The sequence below is a fragment of the Scyliorhinus torazame genome, chromosome 19 (genome assembly GCF_047496885.1).
Source record: "Scyliorhinus torazame isolate Kashiwa2021f chromosome 19, sScyTor2.1, whole genome shotgun sequence".
Classification (NCBI taxonomy): Eukaryota; Metazoa; Chordata; class Chondrichthyes; order Carcharhiniformes; family Scyliorhinidae; genus Scyliorhinus; species Scyliorhinus torazame.
The window spans coordinates 116,927,798-116,946,347 of record NC_092725.1 but is presented as its reverse complement, the minus strand read 5'-3'; the positions used below and the strand labels follow the sequence as shown (position 1 = coordinate 116,946,347).

At 44.8% G+C, this 18,550-nt stretch overlaps 1 long non-coding RNA gene across 1 annotated transcript; it reads left to right on the top strand.

The window, feature by feature from the left end:
* The first annotated feature begins 7 nt into the window (after window positions 1–7).
* LOC140396456 (uncharacterized) lies at window positions 8–15,073 on the top strand. Its single transcript, XR_011936543.1, has 2 exons — window positions 8–105; window positions 13,849–15,073. It is a non-coding gene; the product is annotated as an uncharacterized lncRNA (long non-coding RNA).
* Window positions 15,074–18,550: the final 3,477 nt, after the last annotated feature.

The window sequence follows — 18,550 nt, the reverse complement described above, 5'->3', positions numbered from 1 at the left end:
TTGCACCGGGGATGCTGGGTGCTGCCCTTTACCCTATGACCTTTGGCCTCCCTCCTCGGGAAACAGGAGCCAGGACGACAGCAGAAAATAGACAGGTGGAGTCGGGTGAGCGAGGGGGGTGAGGCAGGTTCACATCTTTCATGCTCGGTTCCTCCTTTTACATTTCTTTCTCTGCGGAAACGTTTATTTATCTCTACAGCGCGCTTTCTCTCTCCCTCCCCCACCCACCCCCCCAATAGAGCCAAATATCCCCACAGAGGCAGAGAGAGGACGGGATGGGGGGGCTGGTGATAAACGTGGCCGGACTGATAAATCAACCGTGTGTATTTTTTTAATTTTACTCTACCGCTGCTTTCCCCAATACGTGAAACTTAACTGGAACAAAATACCAGCTCAGCCGCGCGCGCACACACCCGGGGGGGAAGCCCAACGGTTTCCATCCATCGTCGGCGTGCCATTGATCTTGGCTGATGGAAATCCCTTCGCCGCTTTAGGATTTTACGCCGTTAAAGAAAAATGTACACCTTGCCTCTCCTAAGAAACGCTTCGCTGGCTGTCTCGGCGGTGGAATGCATTAGTTGGATCTACTGCTCGTCGCGCGTCTTGTCAGATTTGGGCAACTGCCTTGGTGTGAATCTTTAAAACTTGCCGGTGTGACCATCCATCCGGTTGCCTAAACCGTAATTCTATTTTTCTTCTTGGTGTGATAAATATTGTGCAACAAGCTGACTGCAGCTCGATACAAAGCGGTAATGGAGGGGTTGTGATGATGTCATAAATTGTAAGAATGACATTCAACATAACCAGGGTCCAAATAATTCAATACCGCGTGTTTTATTGTTTTGCTGTTTCTAATACCTGCAAGGCACCTTAGTACCTATTGCTATTTAATTTGACAACGGCTGACTATTTTCTGGAAGCTCTTTAGCGATCTGAAAATTACATTGACAATGACATCGAGATAATGCAGTGATTTTAGCTGTGGAGATACATAACACAACTGACACTGGAACAGTAATTGTATATTGTATTTCGCAAGCACCCTATTCAAATAAATGAGTAATTTGGATACGCTTCATGCAATAATACCCATTGAACACAAAAAAAACGTTATATTGTACAATTAAAGAGTTCTGTATGCATGAAATGCTGCTAAACCCAGCAGTTTGGGTACACATCAATAAATGCTAGTCAGAAATTCAGCTTTGAATTGCATTACCTTTTCTTTTGAGATCCAAATAATAGCAAATGTTGGTATTAGTAAATATATATAAAATTGATGATAGATGCAATGATTACTTGGATTTTAAATAACTGCATGAACGCCAAGGGCAGAGGTTCAGCCTGGGCCATTACCAGCACCAAAACCTGATTACAAAAACAATATGATCACAACTTTGAAATCTAGTTTCTTCTACCTTCTAGTGTTGTGATTTAGATTGTAAGTGGTGGGTTTAATGGATATTTGTGTTTACTGCACAATTACAAGTTTATAACATTCAATGTATTTTTTTTAAGAAATATTTTTATTCAAATTTTTACATATTTTCAACAAACCCCCCCCTTACAGAAAAAACAACAAAGAACACATGAATAAACATCTTACAACGGCATCACGAATTCCCCCAATATAAAAACCCCCCATTAAGCAATAATAAACACAGTAGAAAACTCAAAGTACCCCCCCCCCCCCCCCCCCCCCCCCCCCCGGCACTCCTTCCACTGTAGAAGAATCCTCCGCCGGGCTACCAGGGACGCAAAGGCCAGAATACCGGTCTCTTTCGCCTCCTGCACTCCAGGCTCATCCGATACCCCAAATAGTGCTAACCCCCAGCTCGGCTTAACCTGGGTGTTCACCACCTTAGACATCGTCCTCGCAATACCCCTCCAGAACCCATCCAGTGCCGGGCACACCCAGAACATATGGGTATGATTTGCTGGGCTCCCCGAGCACCTCCCAGACCTGTCTTTCACCCCAAAGAACATGCTCAGCGTCGCCCCTGTCATATGCGCTCAGTGAAGAACCTTAAATTGTATCAGGCTAAGCCTGGCGCAAGAGGAGGAAGAATTAACCCTACCCAGGGCATCCACCCATGTACCCTTGTCTATCTCCTCCCCAAGCTCCTCCTCCCATTTACTCTTTAGCTCCTCCACTGAGGTCTTCTCCTCCTCCTGCATCTCCTGGTAGATCGCCGAGACCCTGCCCTCTCCAACCCACACACCCGAGAGCACCCTATCCTGAATGCTGGAAGCAGCAGGAACTCCCTCACCTGCCGTCTTACAAACGCCCTTACCAGCATGTACCTGAAGGTATTTCCGGGGGAAGCCCAAATTTTTCCTCCAGCGCCCCAAGGCTCGCAAATGTCCCATCTAAAAACAGGTCCCCCATCCTTCTAATTCCTGCCCTGTGCCAGCTCAGGAACCCCCCCTCCATTCTCCCCGGGACGAACCGATAGTTCTTCCGGATCGGGGACCAAACCGAAGCCTCTACCTCACCCCTGTGGCGCCTCCACTGCCCCCAAATTTTCAAAGTCGCTGCCACCACCGGACTCGTGGTGTACCTAGTCAGCAGGAGCGGCAGTGGTGCTGTCACCAGTGCTCCCAGACTCGTGCCCACACAGGACACCATCTCCCAGCCTCTTCCACGCCGCCCCCTCCCCCTCCATTACCCACTTGCGTATCATCACCACATTGGCAGCCCAGTAATACCCACACAGATTAGGTAATGCTGACCCTCCTCTGTCCCTACTCCGCTCCAGAAACACCCTTCTCACCCTCGGGGTCTTTTTCGCCCACACAACTCCCATGATGCTCCTACTGACCCGCTTAAAAAAGGCCTTAGGGATCAGGATGGGGAGGCACTAGAATTTAAAAAGGAACCTCGGGAGCACCGTCATCTTCACCGACTGTACCCTACCCGCCAAGTAGAGTGGCAGCATATCCCACCTTTCAAACTCCTGCTCCACCAGCCTCGTCAAGTTGAGCTTGTGTAGGGCCCCCCAGCTCCTGGCCACCTGGATCCCCAGATACCAAAAACTCCTTTCCACATTCAATGTATTTCAATAGTGAGGCAGATAGTGAAATGCCAATTTCACAAAGCTAACAAGCAGGGTGGTGGAACTTCAGCTGCTATTATTGGATATTCAAATTTAACTACTTTTCTACTCCTTTCCTGGCGTTGCTGTTCCATTTGTCCATATACAATGCCATGCGCCATTAGCCTCGTAATTATTTTGACATCAAAGTCTGGCCCAATATTACATCCCTCTGTTAGAAAAACAAAGGACGTTTTGTTTCAAAGGGAGAAGTTTTCTCTTCCTCGCCTATAAAAATAAGTAAACAAATTCAAATGTTTAGAAATATGGGAGCAGATCAACCGTTGATGGTCGCTGATGATATAGTTTATATTCCAGGAAATTTTATGAAGGAAAATATATGAAGGGAAACTAATGGAAGGGAGGAACCTTTTCTTCATGTGAAGTTAATTTAAGAAGCAATTTTGTAAATGGAATTGTTACGGTGGGAATTATTGCTAAATTACCTATTGGAGGAAGAGATTTCATCCCAGGTATGATTTGACTCATGGGTGACACCTGTATTCCAACAGGTAGTTTATCATGATAATCTTAACAAACTTTTGAAAACTACTATGGAGAAAAATGAGGCACTTATTGCAGATAACATGCAATTGAAAAAAACCTGATTCATACGTGAAAGTTGATTTTCTGTCTTAAAGAGGAGTTTGTGAATGAAAAAAGGGAACTGATGAGAGCAATTGAGAATCAGTCAGGAAAGTGAAACTTTTGACTGGGGACTTGAACTGTCTAAAGAATAAACTTGAAAAGGCAAACTTAGCAAAGGTTGATCTTTAGGTGAAACATAGTGAACTTCAAGCATTAGATTGTGGAAAATGTCTTGAACAAGAAAAATAATTTGTTGAATGCAGAATTAAAAAGCAAAATTAACGAACTGTTAGAACTTTGTCAAGAGAAGAACAATGAGATTTTGAACTTCAAAGCAAAATGGAGGAAATGAAGGAGAAGCTGGATGCAATAGAACATTACAGCGCAGTACAGGCCCTTCGGCCCTCGATGTTGCGCCGACGTGTGAAACCAATCTAAAGCCCATCTACACTATTCCATTATCATCCATATGTTTATCCAAATGATCATTTAAATGCCCTTAATGTTGGTGAATCCACTACTGTTGCAGGCAGGGCATTCCACGCCCCTACTACTCTGAGTAAAGAACCTACCTCTGACATCTGTCCTATATCTATCTCCCCTCAATTTGAAGCTATGTCCTCTCGTGCTAACCATCACCATCCGAGGAAAAAGGCTCTCACTGTCCACCCTATCTAACCCTCTGATCATGTTGTATGCCTCTATTAAGTCACCTCTTAACCTTCTTCTCTCTAACGAAAACAGCCTCAAGTCCCTCAGCCTTTCCTCATCAGGTCTTCCCTCCATACCAGGCAACATCCTGGTAAATCTCCTCTGCACCCTTTCCAATGCTTCCACATCCTTCCTATAATGCGGTGACCAGAACTGCACGCAATACTCCAAATGCAGCCGCACTAGAGTTTTGTACAGCTGCAACATGACCTCATGGCTCCGAATCTCAATCCCTCTACCAATAAAAGTAACACACCGTACGCCTTCTTAACAATCCTATCAACCTGGGTGGCAACTTTCAGGGATCTATGTACATGGATACCGAGATCTCTCTGCTCATCCACACTACAAAGAATCTTACCATTAGCCCAGTACTCTGTATTCCTGTTACTCCTTCCAAAATGAATCACCTCACACTTTTCTGCATTAAACTCCATTTGCCACTTCTCAGCCCAGCTCTGCAGCTTACCTATGTCCCTCTGTAACCTGCAACATCCTTCCGCACTGTCCACAACTCCACCGACTTTAGTGTCATCCGCAAATTTACTCCCCCATCCTTCTACGCCCTCCTCCGGGTCATTTATAAAAATAACAAACAGCAGTGGCCCCAAAACAGATCCTCGTGGTACACCACTAGTAACTGAACTCCAGGCTGAACATTTCCCGTCATCCATCACCCTCTGTCTTCTTACTTCTAGCCAATTTCTGATCCAAACCGCCAAATCACCCTCAATCCCATGCCTCCATATTTTCTGCAAGAGCCTACCGTGGGGAACCTTATCAAATGCTTTACTGAAATCCATATACACCACATCAACTGCTTTAACCTCGTCCACCTGTTTGGTCACCTTCTCAAAGAACTCAATAAGGTTTGTGAGGCATGACCTACCCTTCACAAAACCGTGTTGACTATCCCTAATCAAATTATTCCTTTCTAGATGATTATAAATCCTATCGCTTATAATCCTTTCCAAGACTTTGCCCACAACAGAAGTAGGGCTCACTGGTCTATAGTTACCGGGGTTGTCTCTACTCCCCTTGAACAAGGGGACAACATTTGCTATCCTCCAGTCTTCTGGCATTGGAGACAATGACGACATAAAAATCAAAGCCAAAGGCTCTACAATCTCCTCCCTAGCTTCCCAGAGAATCCTAGGATAAATCCCATCCGGCCCAGGGGACTTATCTATTTTCACACTTTCCAGAATTGCTAACACCTCCTCCTTATGAATCTCAATCCTGTCTAGTCTAGTAGCCTGTATCTCAGTATTCTCCTTGACAACATTGCCTTTTTCTTGTGTGAATACTGACGAAAAATATTCATTTAGCGCCTCTCCTATCTCCTCGGACTCCACGCACAACTTCCCACTACTGTCCTTGACTGGCCCTACTCTTACCCGAGTCATTCTTTTATTCCTGACATACCTATAGAAAGCTTTAGGGATTTCCTTGATCCTACCTGCCAAGGACTTCTCATGTCCCCTCCTGACTCTTCTTAGCTCTCTCTTTAGGTCCTTCCTAGCTAACTTGTAACTCTCAAACGCCCTAACTGAACCTTCCTGTCTCATCTTTATATAAGCCTCCTTCCTCTTGACAGGTGATTCAACTACTTTAGTAAACCATGGTTCCCTTGCTCGACCTGCCTGACAGGTACATACTTATCAAGGACACGCAGTAGCTGTTCCTTGAACAAGCTCCACATTTCAATTGTGCCCATCCCCTGCAGTTTCCTTTCCCATCCTATGCATCCTAAGTCTTGCCTAATCGCATCATAATTGCCTTTCCCCTAGCTATAACTCTTGCCCTGCAGTATATACCTATCCCTTTCCATTGCTAAAGTAAACGCAAGCAAATTGTGGTCACTATCACCAAAGTGCTCACCTACCGCCAAATCTAACACCTGGCCTGGTTCATTACCCAGTACCAAATCCAATGTGGCCTCGCCTCTTGTTAGCCTACCTACATACTGTTTCAGGAAACCCTCCTGCACACATTGGACAAAAACTCACCCATCTAAAGTACTCGAACTGTAGCGTTTCCAGTCAATATTCGGAAAGTTAAAGTCCCCCATAACAACTATCCTGTTACTTTCGCTCCTATCCAGAATCATCTTTGCAATCCTTTCCTCTACATCTCTGGAACTTTTCAGAGGCCTGTAGAAAACCCCTAACAGGGTGACTTCTCCTTTCCTGTTTCTAACCTCAGCCCATACTACCTCAGTAGACGAGTCCTCATCAAACGTCCTTTCTGCCACCGTAATACTGTCCTTGACTAACACTGCCACCCCCCCCTCTTTTACCATCTTCCCTGAGCTTACTGGAGCATCTAAACCCCAGAACATGCAACAACCATTCCTGCCCCTGCTCTATCCATGTCTCCGAAATGGCCGCAACATCGAAGTCCCAGGTACCAACCCATGCTGCAAGTTCACCCACCTTATTCCGGATGCTCCTGGCGTTGAAGTAGACACACTTCAAACCACCTTCCTGCCTGCCGGTACACTCCTGCGACCTTGAAACCTTACTCATGACCTCACTACTCTCAACCTCCTGTACACTGGAGCTACAATTCAGGTTCCCATCCCCCTGCTGAATTTGTTTAAACCCTCCCGAAGAGCATTAGCAAATTTTCCCCCCAGGATATTGGTATCCCTCTGGTTCAGGTGTAGACCATCCCGTTTGTAGAGGTCCACCTACCCCAGAATGGAATGTCATGGTTCAAAAGTTGTTCCCATGAATAAAAACTCATTGTGGAATGCTGATACAGTTGAGCAAAGAACTGATGCAAGTAACATTACTGATGTATTAAAGTCAGTAATGGACAATCAGTAAACAACTGAAGTACCTGAAAAATTGGAAATTGTGAATCATAAACCAGAAGTGCTGACATTGCAAAGTGATCTTTGAGATAATAACCAGAGACACTGACTTTAAAATGCTTATCGGTGATACTACACAAGATGTAGTCAAAGAACAAAGAACAAAGAAATGTACAGCACAGGAACAGGCCCTTCGGCCCTCCAAGCCCGTGCCGACCATACTGCCTGACTAAACTACAATCTTCTACACTTCCTGGGTCCGTATCCTTCTATTCCCATCCTATTCATATATTTGTCAAGATGCCCCTTAAATGTCCCTATCGTCCCTGCTTCCACTACCTCCTCCGGTAGCGAGTTCCAGGTACCCACTACCCTCTGCGTAAAAAACTTGCCTCGTACATCTACTCTAAACCTTGCCCCTCTCACCTTAAACCTATGCCCCCTAGTAATTGACCCCTCTACCCTGGGGAAAAGCCTCTGACTATCCTCTCTGTCTATGCCCCTCATAATTTTGTATACCTCTATCAGGTCGCCCCTCAACCTCCTTCGTTCCAGTGAGAACAAACCGAGTTTATTCAACCGCTCCTCATAGCTTATGCCCTCCATACCAGGCAACATTCTGGTAAATCTCTTCTGCACCCTCTCTAAAGCCTCCACATCCTTCTGGTAGTGTGGCGACCAGAATTGAACACTATACTCCAAGTGTGGCCTAACTAAGGTTCTATACAGCTGCAACATGACTTGCCAATTCTTATACTCAATGCCCCGGCCAATGAAGGCCAGCATGCCGTATGCCTTCTTGACTACCTTCTCCACCTGTGTTGCCCCTTTCAATGACCTGTGGACCTGTACTCCTAGATCTCTTTGACTTTCAATACTCTTGAGGGTTCTACCATTCACTGTATATTCCCTACCTGCATTAGACCTTCCAAAATGCATTACCTCACATTTGTCCGGATTAAACTCCATCTGCCATCTCTCCGCCCAAGTCTCCAGACAATCTAAATCCTGCTGTATCCTCAGACAGTCCTCATCGCTATCCGCAATTCCACCAACCTTTTGTGTCGTCTGCAAACTTACTAATCAGACCAGTTACATTTTCCTCCAAATCATTTATATATACTACGAACAACAAAGGTCCCAGCACTGATCCCTGCGGAACACCACTAGTCACAGCCCTCCAATCAGAAAAGCACCCTTCCATTGCTACTCTCTGCCTTCGATGACCTAGCCAGTTCTGTATCCACCTTGCCAGTTCACCCCTGATCCCGTGTGACTTCACCTTTTGTACTAGTCTACCATGAGGGACCTTGTCAAAGGCCTTACTGAAGTCCATATAGACAACATCTACTGCCCTACCTGCATCAATCATCTTAGTGACCTCCTCGAAAAACTCTATCAAGTTAGTGAGACACGACCTCCCCTTCACAAAACCGTGCTGCCTCTCACTAATACGTCCATTTGCTTCCAAATGGGAGTAGATCCTGTCTCTAAGAATTCTCTCCAGTAATTTCCCTACCACTGACGTAAGGCTCACCGGCCTGTAGTTCCCGGGATTATCCTTGCTACCCTTCTTAAACAGAGGAACAACATTGGCTATTCTCCAGTCCTCCGGGACATCCCCCGAAGACAGCGAGGATCCAAAGATTTCTGTCAAGGCCTCAGCAATTTCCTCTCCAGCCTCCTTCAGTATTCTGGGGTAGATCCCATCAGGCCCTGCGGACTTATCTACCTTAATATTTTTTAAGACACCCAACACCTCGTCTTTTTGGATCACAATGTGACCCAGGCTATCTACACCCCCTTCTCCAGACTCAACATCTACCAATTCCTTCTCTTTGGTGAATACTGATGCAAAGTATTCATTTAGTACCTCGCCCATTTCCTCTGGCTCCACACATAGATTCCCTTGCCTATCCTTCAGTGGGCCAACCCTTTCCCTGGCTACCCTCTTGCTTTTTATGTACGTGTAAAAAGCCTTGGGATTTTCCTTAACCCTATTTGCTAATGACTTTTCGTGACCCCTTCTAGCCCTCCTGACTCCTTGCTTAAGTTCCTTCCTACTTTCCTTATATGCCACACAGGCTTCGTCTGTTCCCAGCCTTTTAGCCCTGACAAATGCCTCCTTTTTCTTTTTGACGAGGCCTACAATATCACTCGTCATCCAAGGTTCCCGAAAATTGCCGTATTTATCTTTCTTCCTCACAGGAACATGCCGGTCCTGTATTCCTTTCAACTGACACTTGAAAGCCTCCCACATGTCAGATGTTGATTTGCCCTCAAACATCCGCCCCCAATCTATGTTCTTCAGTTCCCGCCTAATATTGTTATAATTAGCCTTCCCCCAATTTAGCACATTCATCCTCGGACCACTCTTATCCTTGTCCACCAGTACCTTAAAACTTACTGAATTGTGGTCACTGTTACCAAAATGCTCCCCTACTGAAACATCTACCACCTGGCCGGGCTCATTCCCCAATACCAGGTCCAGTACCGCCCCTTCCCTAGTTGGACTGTTTACATATTGTTTTAAGAAGCCCTCCTGGATGCTCCTTACAAACTCCGCCCCGTCTAAGCCCCTGGCACTAAGTGAGTCCCAGTCAATATTGGGGAAGTTGAAGTCTCCCATCACCACAACCCTGTTGTTTTTACTCTTTTCCAAAATCTGTCTACCTATCTGCTCCTCTATCTCCCGCTGGCTGTTGGGAGGCCTGTAGTATACCCCCAACATTGTGACTGCACCCTTCTCATTCCTGATCTCTACCCATATAGCCTCACTGCCCTCTGAGGTGTCCTCTCGCAGTATAGCTGTGATATTCTCCCGAACAAGTAGCGCAACTCCACCTCCCCTTTTACATCCCCCTCTATCCCGCCTGAAACATCTGAATCCTGGAACGTTTAGCTGCCAATCCTGCCCTTCCCTCAACCAGGTCTCTGTAATGGCAACAACATCATAGTTCCAAGTAGTAATCCAAGCTCTAAGTTCATCTGCCTTACCCGTAATGCTCCTTGCATTAAAACATATGCACTTCAGGCCACCAGACCCGCTGTGTTCAGCAACTTCTCCCCGTCTGCTCTGCCTCAGAGCCACACTGTCCCTATTCCCTAGTTCTCCCTCAATGCTCTCACCTTCTGACCTATTGCTCCCGTGCCCACCCCCCTGCCATACTAGTTTAAACCCTCCCGTGCGACACTAGCAAACCTCGCGGCCAGGATATTTATGCCTCTCCGGTTTAGATGCAACCCGTCCTTCTTATACAGGTCACACCTGCCCAGGAAGAGCTCCCAGTGGTCCAGATAATGGAAACCCTCCCTCCTACACCAGCTGTTTAGCCACGTGTTTGTCTGCTCTATCTTCCTATTTCTAGCCTCACTGGCACGTGGCACAGGGAGTAATCCCGAGATTACAACCCTCGAGGTCCTGTCTTTTAACTTTCTGCCTAGCTCCCTGAACTCCTGCTGCAGGACCTCATGCCCCTTCCTGCCTATGTCGTTAGTACCAATATGTACAACGACCTCTGCCTGTTTGCCCTCCCCCTTGAGGATTCCCTCTACCCGTTCGGAGACATCCTGGACCCTGGCACCAGGGAGGCAACATACCATCCTGGAGTCTCTTTCACGTCCACAGAAGCGCCTATCTGTGCCCCTGACTATAGAGTCCCCTATTAATATTACTCTTCTGCGCTTTGACCCTGCCTTCTGAACATCAGAGCCAGCCGTGGTGCCACTGCTCTGGCTGCTGCTGTTTTCCCCTGATAGGCTATCCCCCCCGACAGTATCCAAAGGGGTATATCTGTTCGAGAGGGGGACAACCACAGGGGATTCCTGCACTGACTGCCTGCCCTTTCTGGTGGTCACCCATTTCTCTGCCTGCACCTTGGGTGTGACCACATTTAAATCCTTGGAAGCAAGGCAAGTGAACAATTTTCCAAAGACCTTTCAAACTCTGCTGATAATTGCACTGAGATAGTTAAGAAATTGTGCAAAATATTTGAAGGGTTAGAACAAACTATGAAACTTCAGAGAGAGGAAGTGATTGACATGGGATTGGGAGAAACAACAACATCACAAAATGTTCAAAGAAAAAACCAAGCAAGAGTACAATACTATTTTGAGTGAACATAAGCGTCTTAACAACATTCTTGAAACAGCTAAAAGAGATTTTGACGAGAAGAAATTAGATGGTCATGCACAAAAATTACATTTTGTCTGTGTTAAATCAAAATGAAAGTATACCATGTGAATTTGGAAAGTGGGCTTGAGAATGGAACTATGCCTACAAGTGACAAAAAGGAAAATATAAATGAAATATTTTCTGAGTTTAAAACTGAAAATCAGAAGAAATAGAAACATAAGACTTGAGTATGATAATCTACCATGTACAGATTTTAATGATGCTGTTATTGTCTTTGTTTTGGTTAAATCATTGTAATTATATATTATCACGTGTAATTGTGAACTAAAAAAACTAGTTGTACGATAAGTTATGTAGTTAGATATTTGTGATGTTAAGTTTGGGCAAAATGGATGTAATACCAATGTAAAGAAATGTCCATTTACATGTACTTTTCACTGTACCCACACATGACAATAAACAAATCCAATCCAAATGTCCATGATTATGAAGATTTCTTTCTTTCAAAGGGGGAGATGTTAGGAAAACAAATGTAGTTTTAAGAAATTTATATTTGTATTGGTAAACATTAGAAATAAGGTATTGTTGTAAGTGTGTTTAATTTAATGTGTATCTGCCTGGAAGGGTAAAACCTATAATTCGACTAATGCTGGATAACGGTGCTTGTATGTGTGCGGCTTAGTTAAGTTCCAACTGTGTTATTATTATGTTTGCAGAGGTTTTTGGATTGAAGAGTAAATAAGTAGGCCAGGAGAGGTTGCGGTGTTGCTCAGTAACTGGAGCATTGTAAAGTAACAAAGCTTTTACATTTTAGTTTTCGCTGCATTTGTAGGCAGTTGGAGACAGGACAGTGGGGAGTGAACAGCTCTCAATTCTGCCAGGAGAAGCTGGACAGTTGCAAAAATGCAAGCTTCCTTAGGAACACAATACAATCCAGATGATCAGAGAATTGGGACAGAAAGAACGTTTAAGACACCTGAAATTAAGACAACAGAGACCAAGGTATTGTTAAGAAGAATTCAAGGAAGAGTAAACAAAATGTTCTGAGTTTGAGACAATTGCATTAACTAGATTTAAAGTGGGATTGCAGACTTCAGAGGTAGATGAAATGTTTGAGTCATTTTAATACAGTCTGGGTGTAATAGCCTGCACGGGGCCTTCAGGTGTGAATGATTATCTTCCTCCAGGTCCTTGCTGAATACAAGCTCCACCGTTAGGGGTGGGGGATCTCTATTAACCTCTGTGTAAAAGGTCGGCCAGTAAAACCGACCAGAAAGGGATCTACTGGGCTGTGTATATATTGTGCTGTAAATAACAGATTTGTTTCTTTATTTTACTCGGTGTGGACTTCCCATGTCCTTATTAAACTGGGAATCGAGAGTTAAAGCAATTGTGAGCAGTTTACACAGCAGTCAAGACAAAGAAATCCTAAAGGGATTGCCGTAAAATCCTGGACTGGATTCGCTGTTAAAAGTGGAGCAGAAGCTTTGTTTAAAAGAGCGATTTGTAAAACCAGGACTGGATTTCAGAATGCAAACTGCTAAGGGAAAACCTTATTATGAGAAGATTTTAAAGCATGTTCTTGGGATTGGAGTTTCGAAATACATCGGGGGGGATTCTGAGGAGAAATCCACAGACACAAACTTGGGTTCTGTGCAGAGTGTGCATTTGACCACAGTCATATTGTGCGCTTAAAAGGGACCTTGTGTGTGAATACGACTATTGTAGCTTAAGAAGTACTTTGTCATATGTGTCAATCCTAAAATCTGTGCTTAACACAGATAAGACGGAATAAAGGAGTATTGTATCATCCAATTTTTCATGTTTAATCATTGTTTTTTTCTTGTTGTTAAACCTAATTCACGGTCCTGTACTGCTGTTCCTCCACGTTTTCTAAACCAAAAAGTAAAAGTTACAATCTTTTGATCTAGGGTTCCATTCTGGGATCTTCCCAGCTAGTTATAACATCAACTAAGACTGTAACACCTCTGACTCAGTTACCAAGTTTTCTGGAATGACAATGATTACCAACCACATTCAAGAAAACTGACATACACAAAACAGAACATTTAAGCATTCTGAGTTTGTGCAAAAGAAGCTCCTTATTGCATTCTAGACAGCTGCATAAACATGCAATATTTGGGTCAAGTTAAGCTCAGTTCAGAATTCTAAGTATTGCTGGTTTCTTTTAGTAAACCCATTGCGAGGAACTGAATTTAAACAATCTTTGCAAAGCTAAAAGAACTGCTTTATTGTTAAAATGTCGTGTATTTTCAAAGAAATAATCAGCAGCGAGGTACAAGTATAGTAGATTGTTTCTCAAGCAATCACCAGTGACAGGGCTGAAAACATAGAAGATGAGGGGTGCTCACACCTAATTTTTCCTTTCTCATCACAGTTCCCCTCAATGTCTTCTAATTTACCAGCTGCAAACGGTGTAAGTGTGTATCCCTTCCCCTTTGCCTTACCACAACTTTACCTTTTAGCTTTTCTCCTTTCAGATGGACAAGAACTGCAAACTGGTCGCGCAATAGTGGAAGAGTAGGAAGGCAGTGATGATGGAGAAATAGTCCAATCGCCGACTTGCAGCCAACAGCTCAAATACTGACACTGTGCCTAATTTAAAGGGATCCTAATGTGGCGAGTCACTGGGCACAGTGATATGCAGCTAGGCCAAGTATAGCACTGGTGATAGCTCCCCTGAGGGAGCGGTCACAAGTTCTGCTGCAAATGGAGCAGGCTTCAGAAGAAAGATGATGGGTGTACAGAATAAAAAGATTGATTCAACCTGCCAGCCATCACACGTGCATCATCAAGGAGCAGGGAGAAGCCCAGCAGAAACTTCAGATACTTTCTACAGAGCCTGGAGCCCATCCTTTCAGTGTGAAAATTAATTATTGTGGACCCAACCATGTTGCAGCCTCAAATGGCCAATTTCTCAGCTTATATTGTAGCGTAGGCAGAACGACCCATTAGCTGGGTGTTGCAGTGGAGACTCAGATCTCTGCATTGCAAGCTCAGCTTGCTGCCACACAAGTTCAGACTGCTGTCATCACAGCTGCAGATACCAGTATCCAAAAGAATCTGCAGGGCATCAAGCAGTCAAGCAATCTGTCCTCTGCAGACTGCTAGAATTATTCAGGCGCCATCCTGGGGATGTGGCAATGGCTCCATGTAACACAAATCTGCTGTCCTCTCTCAGGTTGACAACATTCACCCTCCCAGCACTGTCACTCCGACAGTCCCTTGCTGTTGTCCATCAGCCAGCCAGCCAAGGCTGCTGCTGCACATGCTGAAATAGTGCAGTCTGAAGTGAGGCCTCCAGGTACAGAGCTGTTTGAGATCATCCTGTAGGATGTGGTTGCAACCACATCTTTAGTGAAGCAGAAATGCCTGACACACTGTTTCTCACTGAGGTTGAGAGAGAATTGCTCCCTGAGCATCCTGGGCAATACACCCTGCTGAGAGTCCTTCTCATCCTTTTTCTAGCAGCTTGTCCTGTGTTGAATCACCTCTGTTAATTCTTAATGGCATGCTGTAGTCAAGGTGGAATGACTGCTGCTGCACCTATGTCTAGGAGCAAGCTTTATGCGCAGAATCCTTGAAGTCAGGACAAAGTCCTTCAGTATGTGTAACTCCACTACTACTAAACATTAGAAACTTTAAATAACTCTTCTACTATTGTAACAGCCAGGAGAAATAAATCAGCAACAAACCTGCAAGCAATATTTCTTATTATCATCTTTGTTTATTGTGCTGTGCAGTACATTCAAGATACAAATAACAAATTGTCTCTCTCTAATAGAGATGATGTGGAGATGCCGGCATTGGACTGGGGTGAGCACAGTAAGAAGTCTTACAACACCAGGTTAAAGTCTAACAGGTTTGTTTTGAATCACTAGCTTTCGGAGCGCTGCTCCTTCCTCAGGTGAGGAAGGAGCAGCGCTCTGAAAGCTAGTGATTCAAAACAAACCTGTCGGACTTTAACCTGGTGTTGTAAGACTTCTTACTGTGCTCTAATAGAGATGTCTATGGTCCCTTGTGGACCAAGATTAGTGCCTAGTACGGTTATGCAGACACACATCTTAAAGGGAACGTCAGTTGTGTTCAGCTTGTTATTGGACTGCGCTGCATACATCCAAGTTCTGAATGGATGTGCACCCATGCAACTTAGAGATAGCATTGCCTTCAAATAGTTGGTGATCCCTTTCAACAGGACTGGTGGAGGGTCATTCCTACTGTACACATGTTTATGCATATTTAAGAGAAGGCATTAACTGATGCAATTAACTCAAATGGCAGCACTGATGTTGTCTGCCTACTCTGTACATGTCTGGCATGCATTTGATGTACCTATGCTAACATCCTTACCAATGTGGTGTCCGGCACAGCTAACACCAGATGTGTGAATGTACAACACAGAAGCCATTCTGGAGGTAAATCAAAACTCAGAGCTCCAAAACAATGGCGGCTTTGGAACCCAATTCCACAGCCGATGGACAAAAGTTTCTCAACTTTATCCCTGGCCAAATGGTGGGAAATTTCAAAGAACTTTGTTATGGCTCTTTAATATCTATCAGCATCCCACTTCCAAGTTTCCCAACCAATCATGGAGGGCTAGTTAAATGTGGTACAATCATGAGGTTTATAAGTTTATGTTTTGGCGCCATATCTTTTAACGTAAAATGAAGGGGGTCATGTGATCTGTTTGAAGGTCAGAATGACAGTAGGCCTGGGGAGTTTGTTTATTAGAAATTAGAGGGGGCCTAGATTGCTTTACTGGGCAGAAGGTGCAAGATGTTTATATTTGGAGACATGGCAGCAACCTGTTCACTATCAGTGGGTAGACCGAGAATCTCCAAAGAATGTAAGGTTGGAAACTTTAAACTGGCCATTTACTTCCAAGATAAAAGGAGAACCGGGCTCTCGAGGATAGATAATCATTGCCATGGTGATGGAGTGGAGGAGGCCTGGCGAGGCACAAGGATCGGTTTGCCTTGGTGGAGGCAGAGTTGCCGATGATGGCAGAAAGTAATAAAGACCTGAGACTTAAAGTGGTGATAGGCTTTGAGATGGGGAAGATATAGAGGAAACCATTGTGATATTGGGTTAGAGGCTTTCCTAACATATCATTGAATATCATGGACAGGTTGGTCTGCCAGTGTGTGAGAGAAAGAGAAAGCAGCTAGACTGTTAGAGGCCAAAAGTCTCTGGTTCACCATGCCAGAATGTGGTAGAAGCTCACACTGATTGAAAAGACCAAGTTTGTGAGGAGTTAAAACAAAGCTGGAAGAGTCATCTAGCCTGTGCTCGAGGCAGCATCTCTGGTATACTCTCACTGTGAAGGACAGTTCTGGTCCAGGCTAAAAAGGGAAAAGGACAGAAGCAAACATTGGTAGCTATGGATCATTTGAGACTAATTATGGGAGAACTGAATGTCTCCTTGAAGGACAGTATACCTAATAGTGGATCTTTCAGTTGTGTTAAAAGTTCTGTAGTTTAAAGAATAAGTGTTGAGGCACCTCCAGTGACGTCATGTGAAGACAAGGTGCACAAACAGTGGTTCCAGACAAGGTCTTTGTATTTGATTCCTTTTACCCGTTTCTTTCGGTGTTTTTGACACCCAAACCCAGTGAGTTGAGTAAGTGAACTCTTTCCTGACGGGGTGTGGCGAAATAGTCGACAAAGAAGCCCGATGTTAAAAAGGCTCTGGAAGGAAGTCAGTTGAAAGAAGGTGATGGAGGGAAAATGGCGACCGCGCCCATTATATTAGACATATTGGCCATGGTAATGGTGCAGGGGCTTGAAAAGTTCAGCAAACAATTGGACAGGCGGTTCGAGCGGCTGGGCAAGGAAATTAAGGAATCTTTTAAAGCCACAATTGAAGAGGTTTTGGGCCCAATCCGTGATAAGTTGGTGCGATGTTCAAAAGTAGGGGAGGGACAAGGCGAGACACTAAAAGGGGTGGAGGAGGCCTGGCGAGGCACAAGGATCGGTTTGCCTTGGTGGAGGCAGAGTTGCCGATGATGGCAGAAAGTAATAAAGACCTGAGACTTAAAGTGGAGGACTTCGAGAATAGGTCACGGCAGTTAAACCTCAGGTTAGTGGGGCTGCCCGAGGAAGTGGAGGGCCCGAGGTCGACCCAGTATTTTCCCAAAATGTTTTCTCAGCTGGTAGGGGACGGGGTGAAGTGTTCACCCCTCTGGAATTGGACAGAGCACATCGGCGCTCAGGAAAAAGCAGGGCAGCACGGTGGCACATTGGTTAGCACTGGTGTCTCACGACGCCGAGGTCCTAGGTTCGATCCCGGCTCTGAGTCACTGTACGTGTGGAGTTTGCACATTCTCCCCGTGTTTATGTGGGTTTCACCCCCACAACCCAAAGATGTGCAGGTGGATTGGCCCTGCTAAATTGCCCCTTAACTGGGAAAAATGAATTGGGCACTCTAAATATATATTTTTTTTTTAATGGAAAAAGCCAAGACTGAATGAACCACTGCATGCGGTGAAATCCACTTCCAAAATTATCAAAGGAAGGAGAGTGTCTTGGAGTGGGCGAAAAAGATTCAGAATTTTTTTTTTTTTATTCGCTCATGGGACATGGGCGTCGCAGGCTGGGCCAGCATTTATTGCCCATCCCTAATTGCCCTTGAGGGGGCAGTTAAGAGTCGGCCAAATTGCTTTGGGTCTGGAGTCACATGTAGGCCAGACCAGGTAAGGACTACCAATTTCCTTCCCTAAAGGACATTAGTAAACCAGGTGTTTTTTTACAACTATCGACAATGGTTTCATGGTCATCATTAAGATTTTAATTCCAGATTTTATTTATTGAATTGAAATTTCACCATCTGCAGTGACGGGATTTGAACCTGGGTCCCCAGAGTATTACTCTGGGTCTCTGGTTTTCTAGTCCAGTCAGAATACCACTACACCACTGCCTCCCCTATATTGACTGGGTCAGGCATACAGTCCGAATATATCAAGACATTGGAACTGAGTTGGCGAAGAAGTGTGCAGCCTTCAACAGAGCGAAGACGGTATTTTATAATGCTGTGAGGTTTGGGGTGGTGTACCCAGCGTGACTACAGGCTACAAGGGATTCAAATGACCACTTTTTTTGATATGCTGGAGCAAGGGGAAATTGGGGCTGCTGTGAAGAGGAATGTTTTGGACTCTGTGCATGAAGGGGAGTGTTTGTATGATG